Source organism: Gigantopelta aegis, unplaced genomic scaffold, assembly GCF_016097555.1.
Source record: "Gigantopelta aegis isolate Gae_Host unplaced genomic scaffold, Gae_host_genome ctg5582_pilon_pilon, whole genome shotgun sequence".
In the NCBI taxonomy this organism is placed as follows: Eukaryota; Metazoa; Mollusca; class Gastropoda; order Neomphalida; family Peltospiridae; genus Gigantopelta; species Gigantopelta aegis.
Genome location: NW_024534503.1, coordinates 9,537 through 20,911, shown reverse-complemented (window position 1 = coordinate 20,911; position 11,375 = coordinate 9,537). Strand labels below are relative to the sequence as shown.

Here is an 11,375-nt window from a genome sequence, read left to right as displayed (position 1 = left end):
GCCAATTAACCAGTTGTATCGAATCATTAACGCTTCACAACCCAAATTCTTGAAGAAAAGGCCACCCCTTCAATTCATTCAAATATAGCAATTCTTTGTAAACGTTGGCAAGTTTTCCCCCTCATTTTTAGGTTAATAAAAACCTAATATTGTTTGTTTATACATAGACAAAATTACGCAACGTGGTAACAGCTGGGGACTTAATGTAGTTTGACGTCTCTAATTACCCTTCTGATTGATATCCTCGCTCAAATATCATTAAAATATATTTTCCAGTTACTTATCACAAATAATCTGTAAATGATGAACAATAGATTTAGAGTAGTACGATTTAAAACATATAAAGAGGAAGGACACTACCGCACACTTCCAAACTGGAAGACGTGAACGGTAAAGCTGGGTGTGGTCAAACTGCTCCGTAAATATCCGGATAATCCGGTTTTGAATGAAACACGTGCTTTTGGTAACGTTGCCACAAATAATGTGCAAAATGAATGACCTTTCCGTCCAAACATGTTACCTTCCAAAACTTTATGAATGAATTGAATTGACTAAATTAGGCTTTATATTTATGTAAACGTACAAACAAACTGAAAACAGTCCACAAAAGAGATCACCCAGTATAATTAATTCAATTAATACTTAAATATTTACACTCTGTGTAATGTAATAGGAAAATTCTCTGTCACTAAATGATCATCTTGAAATACTATGACAATGTTAGCTTCAACTCAACTTTAAAACGTTGAAGTACGACAATGTGGGACAAGTAAACAGTCGTGGAAATATCATAAATATGGTATCTATAATATCACGACAAATATCACCATCTGCTATCTGAATGTTTTGTATTTCAGTAGGATCACGAGCGTAACATCGGCACAGCCACAAGTCTCCACCCGGACAAGCTGGATCTCAATGGGCGTATTGGAGCTGAAGCATCGCTTAAACACATAAATCACCCGTAAAGGGTTTTACAATGGCAGCAATTGACAGTATCTCTTTTACCAGTAACTTCAAAATCTGGGACATTTGCTCGCTCTTTGACATTTGCCAAAGATTGCGGGCGTGATAGAAAATGTGACTGTTTTTCAGTGGCAGCTGAGCAATTTTTTCATTTGTATTCGATGATAAATTCTGCTAATTTCTGAAGATCTTTGTTAAGTAGAGACCTCTTCATATCACATTTTAAAGTGTAACATAATATTGACAAATACTCATGATATGTTTCATATAGTTTCTTCCCTGATTTGGTTTGAGGGGAAGCTCAAAATGGTATATCTGTTGTGCCACTAGGTATCTTTCCTGCTTGGCTAACTCGACACAGAATAGTTAATTTTGTATTGGTTTGAGAGAGTTGTAAAAAGCCTCAACATTCCTACACTTTTAGCACTGAGCTGTAAGTTGAACAACTCCTTCCCATCGTGAGTGTAAGGGCCGTGTGATTGATTGGATCTTTTTGTACTTACAGCTACGGAGCTTTGACGGTATCTCCTTCTTTGTAAATTTTTGCTAGGACGCTTGAACTTGATCTCTAAAGATGCCATTTTTACCTGCAGCCACGCCTCTACTTTGCTAGCAGAAAAACGATCACATGATCATCACGTGAGCCTTGTAAGCGATTACATGTAGTGTAGTGTGTGTGTGTGTATGGTGAAGGTGATGGTGAGGGACTTAGTACATCATGGCTACTGACTCAGAAGAGCTGGAAGTTATAGTAGCAAAATGACATTCACGTGACCCAACCTACAACATCAACAAACCATTTTGATGACCTTGATGATGAAGCGAGCATTGAAAAAGGTCAAGTAATAGGAGCTGACATTGAATCGACTTTTCCCATCGGAGTGCCTCTCCTGACAATCCTTTTAGAAGAATAGGTATTGATGAAAGGATGAACACTGGCGAGATCTCTCGGACTTGATGCAGTCCTCTCGATTACTAATCCATTCTCTTTGCAGGAATTCCGTGAACATTTAACTATGATACAAGATATAATGGAGAAAGAAACAACTCACTCTGTTTCAAATGGTCGAACAGCGAATGCCCTTGAACTCTTATTAAGCGAAAACATATTAGAAAAAATTTATCTCTTCACAACAAGACAACGTACTTACTCAACTGATGTCCGTCTCACACTGTTGCATTTCTTTAGAACTCTTTTATCACTTCCTGGACCTCCCCCTGTTCATCCATCAGCAAGTATTACGCCCACTCACTCGTTTTCTTAGAGTCTTGTGAAATGTCACAAGATCAAAATCTTGTTGGCGGCTTCATACCATTACTTCATCAAATATGTGTTTTGATACAGGATCATGAATCATTGCTTGACCTGTTCTTTACTGATGGAGCTGGTCAGGTGCCCTCTAAGTTTCTAGTTTTTACACAGCTGGTACCTTATATTCATGATTTGAGTGAATCAGGTACGAGAGCACGAGATGCTATGTTACTGTGTTTGTCAATAGCTGGTCGATCTCCGCAATCAAGTTTATGTGACTTCATAGTGGCTGATACTGATTTTTGTCAGGTATGAATGTATAGAGATAGATGGATTAATGCGTAGATTAAATAGATGGATAGAATAATGAATGGATGGATGGATTGATACATGGATGAATGGACGAATTAATTGATGGATGGATAGATGTATAGGTACATGTAGATATTGGATAAATGGATGACAGATATATGTATGTATGTATGAAGAGATGTTTGATGGATAGATAAAAAAGATACTGACGGTAATGATGTAATAGTATCTTATTTGTCTCTTTAGGTCTTAGCTACTGGTCTTAGTGCTATCTATTCTTCTTTACCTACATCAGTTGAGTTGTCAGATGATGAGTGGTACTCACCACTTTCAGAGCTAGAGATGGCTGTTCCTCAACTCAAAAAGTTTATGCAGGCCCTGTCATTTTGTAATTCAGTCCTACAGGTAAATACCATCACTACATGTACAATATATAAATAACATATAAATAAATATAATATAAATAACATATAAAATATGTATATAGTACAAAAGAATTAAATGAAGAGGTATATGATAAACATTATGACTACCTAATACAAATAAATATTATTATGAGGGTTGCCATAACATCATAATATTGTGTGGGTTGTAATTAAGTTATTGTAATAATTTATCAATACAAATGAATGTCAAATTAAAACTTAACAAGCAGTGTTGTCCTCAAGGATGTATAAATAACACAGATATAACAAGAATAATATGATAAGAGTTGGAAATGGAACGGACAATCCTATACAACTCAATTAACAAACTTCAATTACTTCATACCTCATGTATCTAAAAATTGTTTTATACCAAAACAGTTTTAAGTCCATGCACGTTTTGTTAAATTTTTGGATGTATAATAATATTAGTACCTAAAATTGTATTAATAATCTTATTAATTAATTTGAAGTTGATTTACTATAGAGGAACATTAAAAACTGATGCATGTATGAGATGGTCTCATATAAAAGGATGTAAACAAGATGGCTGCAATAGCTATTAATAAACTTTTTTTTATTTTAACAAGTTCTTGCTGTTATAGGATAAGTTACGTTGGTGTTTTTTTATTGACAAAATGAATGCCCATATAGCTACTGCTAGTTTAAAGGACACAAACAGAATAGAACAATAATAACTAAAACAGAATTAAGGTATTAAAGTACAAAGATATAGTATCATAATAAACACAGAGATAAAATTAGTGATTGATAATATATGATAAGTTATAGTGTGATGAAAGTGATAGTGAGAGTTGATGATTAGTAAATAAGTGTAATTTACTAGTGATTAGAAAATGAGCTAGATATCACATGATATCACATTGATAAGGAAGTGAATTCCACATGTTTTTTTCTTTCCTTATACATGTACATGTAGATGGCTCCTTTATTGGTATGTCGGGCTGTTGTGTCGTTATTTAAATGTGGATTTCTGCAACAGGTTTTAGGACCTGCTATTTTACAAAGTGAGCTGTGATGACATCTACATTTAAAGTTTTTGAATTTATTATTTAAATGTTCTCTCTCTCTCTCTCTCCTTCTCTCTCTCTCGGTCTCTCTCTCTCTCATCTCTCTCTCTCTCTCCTTTCTCTCTTCTCTCTCACTCCTCTCTCTCTCTAGAATTCACCAGATTTTACCAGATGAAGCTACAATAGCTATTGGTTATTTATGTCTATTTTTCACTCAATATATCTAATGTTCAGTTTGATGAGAGTATTTCTACAATTTATTACTGTTGGTATTTGTGATAAACCGGTTATTAACTCCTTGATACAAAATATTGCTAGTGACTCCATCAAAGTAAGTACTAGTATGTTAATATCAATAAGTACACATAGGGATAATCCACATTGACTTTGAAAGTAAAAGTGATCCGTTAATTTTCTTGGAAAATAATGCTGTTAGTAAATATTAGGAAAATTATACTTTCACTTAAAAAGCTTTGAATCATTTCAATATAAATATAATATTAATAAAGTATAATAGCATGTACTATAAGTTTAGTAGCATGTTTACATGGATGTTTTGATTTAGTTAGATCCCTCATACTAAATATACTATAAATACATGCTATGATAGCCTAGATCATTATGAGTAGATGACATTAAGGGGTGGACTAAGTAAATCCCTCTAATCAACAATTGAATGTTTTCATTATTGTACATGAGTCCACTGTTTCTTAATGTGGAATATAATAACATTGTACATCTATTTTTTCTATAGCTCTCAGCAATGACTTTGGAATTATTTCATATTTTGCTAAACTTCAATTGTGAAGACTTTCTACTCCATGTTGTATACAATACCTCTTACCTGGTCATCATATTATGACAAACCAGCTGGCCATCATAGGCAATCGTGACATTTATTGTACAGCTGCTAGAAAATTTTTACAGCTGATTCCTGGTGTTTGTTCTTCTAGCTGAGCAATTAATACTTAGAATCGATAGCTAATTTAGGGACGTCCCCTCAATCTAGCCGCAGCAGCATCTCCTCCTTTATATGCCTCTCCTTTGAGACAGGACTCACTTACGTCTGTTCCCCCCCCCCCCCCCCTGCAATCAACTGACTCTTCCTCTCCGTCAACTGGACATGGTCGAGTTCGAAGGGCAGCACCTCCAGTACATGTAGTATCAATAGTACAACAAGTTCCTCTGGAGGGTGCTACCCTCGGCATCATTCTTGCAACCATCTGTTCCTGCATCATCAACTTTAGTTTGTTCTTTATCAGCTATAGGTGCGAATGTATTTGAAGACATCTCTACAGAACAGTCTTATTAAACTATTTGATGGAGAGCAGAGTGGCCATAGAGGAATGTGCCCAAAGCTTGTCGTGTTGGTCCCCGTAAATATGATAGATTTATTGTTTTGAGGAAAGGGCGAGGAGAGGCTATGAGCTCCAACACGGAAGTTATTATTGACTTGATAGATGACATAACTCTTTCTGAGCCATTAGTGGATTGTAGAAGCCATAATCATGAAGTTCCAGCTAATGGTAAGCGGAGGAAGCTTACTGTGTCCTTGAACAGTACCTAATGTCAAGTCTCACATACACCCAGTATTAGTGCGCGGAACAAAGAACGAGTATCGATATACTGTTACCCCCACAACATCTGAAGACATATTTAATGAAGTTGTAAATAATGATTAGTCATATATTGCCTGACTACTCTCCTCTCTCTCCACCTATGTTCCTCTGACCAGCCTGATCCCTCTCCATCTCGTATTTCCTCTCGCTCTCTCTCTCTTTCTCTCTCTCTCTCCAAAACAAAAAGCACCCCTCCGTATTAGGAGACTGTTTTTTTAGCCCCCTCACCTCATCTGGGGATAGACTTCTATGATGTGGGTAAATAAAGAATACAAAGCCATATATTGACTGAGGCTCTCTCTTCCTCCCACTTCATCTCCTCTCTCTCTCTCTCTCTCTATCCTCTCTTTCTCTCTCTGCTCTCTCGTTCTCTCCCTCTCTCTCTCTCTCTCTCTCTCCTCTCTCTCCTCCTCTTTCTCTCTTCTTTCTCTCTTTCTCCCTTCCTCTTCTCCTCTCTCTCTCCCTCTCTTTCTCTCGTCTCTCTCTCTCTCTCTCTGACTGGTCTTTTCGTCAAAATTCTAATAGAGAAGTTATCACAGCTAAGTACAAACACTCCCCTCATTAATCAGATATTAATGAAAGTATTAGTAGATTAGCTCATTATCCTCAACCTACTACGATCAGTTACAACCCCTCACTATCAATTGGTATTAAAACTGTGTTCTAGATTATTATATGTGAGTTACTACTAGTGATCATACCTGGCAATCAGCATTGGTAAAAACTGCAATGTTAAATAAAACATTGTAGGTGAGTTATAGTGATTAAAAATATGCAATAAACCTTATGTAATGTTAATAAACTTGTACTTATTATAGTTATCTGAAAAATATAATATTTCATTTTTGAATAATAGTTTTCTGTGTGTTATCTTTATTTGTGTTTTGTGTTTTTTAGTTTTGTTTTAATTTTAGTTACTTTTTAGTAGTCTTTGTTATACAGTTACTTTACAGTTATTTTATTTAGTTTTATTCTGTGTTGATTTTTAGTTTTGGCCCTCTTTACGATTATTAATTTTTTGTTATTTTTTAGTTAGTTTGTTGGCCGCTATGGTTATTTTAGTTTTGTTTTTGACTCTTGAACAAATTCCTTTAGTATTTAGAAGTTAGTTAGTTTTGCTCTCATAGCAGATAAGTTTGCATATCATATAAATAGTTAGCTAAAAAATGATTAGATTAAAAATTACTATAACAACACTACTTGCTATATATCTCTAATTATATTTATATCTCTCTCTCTCAGCGAATATATGATACACACACACATATGATATATATTAATATATTAGAGATTCATTCCTAAAGATTTCATTCTGAGGTATTCATTTACAGGTATACAAGACTTGAAGCAAACCATTGACAGACTAGCTAGAGAAAGCAGAAAAACTTTGAACACGTCTTGGACGTTTGCAAGAAAGACAATGATTGTCAAGCTGCTGATTAAAAAAATGGACAAATAGACGACAGGAACAGCTGCCTAATAGAAAGTCAACTTCAAGTTTCAAGGAGTGGTCTCGTCTCTCAGATACAGTGACCCTCCTGATGTCTTAACACATGCTAAAGGTAAATAGTGTCTGTTTAAGATAAGCACATAGGGTTTAATATTTGGAAAGATTAATATAGGTACATGTGCATCTAATGTTGATTGCTACATATTGTGTACATGTGTGTTGATCTGTTGATAATATATAATATATACAGTCGACTCCATCTATACCGAACTCTGATTAAGCGAATTTGGGTTATAACGAACGCAGCTTCACGTCCGCGTTTAGGACGGTGTGATTTACAACGCACCTACTTCTGCTAAAAAGAACGCTTCTCTGCTGTTGATTGGCGGATTTCGTCATAAGGTTAGAGGAGCGGGTTTATGCCGGTAGCGAGCTGAATACTGGAGCGGCTAGAAAGAGAGGCAGAGACGAGCTATACGCTTCAATTTAAATGAAAAAGTTCTCGATGAGGTGTGACAAGAAGGTGAAAAAAAGTGACATATGCGATTTACTTTTCCCTTGAAAACAGTTAAGTTTTGAGTAGTTTGAATTATTAATCATTTAAATGAATCTTTGTGATTAATAATGTACTTTATACAATGAGGGGAGAAAGGACATGAATATGTTTTTAGGCGCTTTTGGGTTATTAAAGAAAATCTTTTACAAAGAAAATAGGGATTTAGCAGTTTTGATTATAAACAGGCAGTAGGACTGTATATATAAATACATGTTTACTTTGTGAATATAATAAATTACATGGTGCCAGTATAATTGTATATGGCTTACTCAATCTTACCTCTGCTTAATACATGTTTCTTTCGATGAAGAAAGTTAAGAGGAGGAAGGAACAGGAGTTGGGACCTCCTTGCCAAGACGGAGAGCTATGACTGAAGGCTACAAGAGTCTGATCTGATAGTAAAAGAAGAGAAAAGGAAGAACAAAGTGACAATAAAACATGGTTTATGCTATGATTATGTTTGGAGAGAGTTTTTTTTAAAGAAGGATGCGTTATTCTAAGCACATTTGCTACTTTTCCGGTTTTTTCCTTAGCAAGAAACACAGTTACTAAATATAATGATGTTATGTTAAGCACATGGGGTCAATTTAAACAATGAAATTTAATTTTGATGAATGGAACTGCCTTGATAACAATAAATAGGTTGGAGAAGTAGGTTTCAATTCAAGCACCAGTGGTTACTTGACATCAATTGATATACAATATTCTATCAACTAAAACAAAACAATACCTTAATTCAATATCCCGATAAAATCATTAAATTTACACAGGCATCACTTCCAGTTCACTGCTCGTTGTTGCTTTCTACTACCATGTTTAATATAATGTTTACGTAGCTATAATATAAAACAATTACAAAGTATGTACACAGAGTAACTTATTGTTAAAAACTCAAAAGATACTTAGATTTATTCGCCAATGCAAAAATACCTGGAGAATTCACTTTGTTTGCTCTGGTTCCTACTACCATCAATACTTGTGGAGACAGTAATAAAACAGTAGCTTCAACTTCATCAACAATTTACAGCAGGACCTATGTCATACACATGTCTATCGTCATATTGTGTTCTAAGCAAAACTTCTGTCATTACTATTTCATCTGGAACTTCTTGTCACAAGTATCAGGAGTGTCCGACTGGTTTGCTCTGAAATCTCGAGTGACTCCCCACCGAGTAGGGATGGCTATACGTGACAGATCATGATGACATATTATGTTAACTTCTTTCACAGAACAGTAACCTGGTTTTGTTTTCTGATTCCTCTCAATATCTTGTGTGCTTTATTGTTCAATTCTGTATTCAAGAATTCATTGTACATATCTTACTCACCATACAATGGTAGCGTTCGCAATCACTAATACCTCAATAGTTCATCTCGACATGATGACACCTCATCTTTCATGCAGAAGCTTTGTTTTCCTTAGGTGCTTTTGTTCAATTCGTCAAGTTGGGGTAATATGACTACATACAAAATTACTAAACACTATCTACTACTACATATGGGTTTGCTATGGCATGTAATCAATGTAAATCATGTTAACATCGAAATATCTGTTTTTATATCTGCAAAACTTAGTTCATATTTAGGTGTATCTTAACAGTACCATATCATGGCTGTGACTACAGGAAGTGGATTAATCTTACCACTTCATGGATAATGATGACATGGTCAAATTATCAAATGGGCATTTCTTTTTCAATGTCTCCTTTTTTCATGTGACTTTAGTTACGATTGTTCATTGTGCATCAATTTAGAATGTCCTCTTATAGACCTACTACATCGTACTCGGCGGATGTTGTACACCCACATAGTTAATGCTGCTGGATTGACTATATTGTATACCCAAACACATTTTAAATCTCATGTTACTAGTTAATGATGCTAACTTTACCATGGCATTTGGGGAACAGTTGCAGGACTTATGCTGATCTTACCTTATATTTAATGACACTGTGTAAACTGGATAACAACAAAACCTTTCAATTGGAAAATGCAAAATTACAAGAAATATTTAATTTAGGAAGTTGTCCTGGGAGCAGGGCTGGCATTCTACTGTAGGATTATGATCACATGACAATGACAGCCCCAGCAACAACATTAGCTATCAGAGACAGCAATTATTAACACATCAATAACTAGAATATTGGAAGATAGCAAGTAGCCCAATCTATTTGTAGTGGGGTTGTCTATATCATGACTATTGGAAAAATCCTACTACTGATATTGAGATTGTATTTGAGAAGGTATCCTTTCAAAGCAATGCTGTTTTCCAATTGGAATGCAAAACTGGGGTCTGTGTATTAGCAGAAAGACAAGTAAAAACCATCTGGAAGAGGTCTGGTCACTTTAAAGGAATTTTATGCTGGAAATAAAATCACTTTGCTTTTCACTATAAACATGTAATTCATCAATTGGTATCTCTCATTTATGGAATAAGTTCTATAATATAACAGGGAAGTGCTGCTAGACAATCAATCTTTAAAAAATAACTTTGGGTCTGTTATTCATGCGGTAGACTCTAATGTTCATCTACATGGCCATATATTGTTCCTAAATAATGAAGCAAGGAAGGTGGTGCTGCTATTAAATCTACAGGTCATGGTCGGGTTTTATTTTGAGGATAAAGTTGGTGGCTAAGTTTGTAAACAACATTGCATACACTCTGGTGGTGCATTATACCTATATAAAAGGATTACGCTGCCGTCTGAGATTAAACAAAGTGTCATACATGTAGGTATCATTTGATGTCTTATTTTCAGGAAATAAAGCTGGTCGTTCTGGGAATTCCATGTATGCTTATTCCATTATATGGACATAGATCAACTGTTGATAATTGGAATAATACATTTCAATTTATAAATCGACTCTCAACAACTCTCTCTTACAAGTATCAACTAAGCAAGTAAATTATACATGTGTACTGGCAGTCATTATTCCTTTTATCCATATCCTGGTTTTAATACATCACATCAATTTTGGCAGCAGTTGGAGTAAGATAATCACCATGTTTGGTTCCTCGACTGTTTTATATATCAATTATATTATAGATACTAGTTGGTACACAACAATAACAAATACCAAAGTATGGCTTGGCAAACAAGATAACTCTGTTTTAAAAGAGGGACAAAAAATGTACAACTGTGAATGTTACTGCCTTCGTAAAATGTCATAATTTCACCACACGATATATACGAGCAATATTAGTGCTATCATTACCAAACTATCCAGAGGGCCTGAAAGTTGTTAGTATTACGAGTTTCTTCACTATCTACCCATGTCCTTAGGATTTCAAACTAGATGACTACACAGGGACATGTACCTGTAATAAAGCACTGAAAGATTTAGCAGTTTACATGACTCATTAAAATTTCATTGCAATATACAAAACAAGTACTATTACTCCATCTCATGGAAGACCCTGGATAGGAGTAGTGGACCTTGGTGGGATAACAAACTTTGGAGCCTCAAAAGTATGTCCTCTACGATACTGTAAATTTAAAAAAATTACACCAAACCTTCCAAATTGACCAAGTTAAATAACAAAACACTTTATTACTTAATGGAAGTACTCTATATCTCTGTCTGGTATAATCGTGAGGATGTATTATGTGGTAGATGTCCATCTAATTTGAGTGTAGTGTTTGGTTCAGAAGAATGCAAACATTGTCATCCCAGGATATATTGCATTAAACTGTTAGTATATTTCTTATAGTGGTCCTCTCCTCATTTACTGTTATTTGCTCTCAGACTTACATTAACAAACT

General features: G+C 35.0%; 1 pseudogene; it reads right to left on the bottom strand.

The window, feature by feature from the left end:
• Nucleotides 1-650: 650 nt before the first annotated feature.
• Nucleotides 651-1,976, bottom strand: LOC121366409 (annotated as a pseudogene).
• Between the last annotated feature and the right edge of the window lie 9,399 nt (nt 1,977-11,375).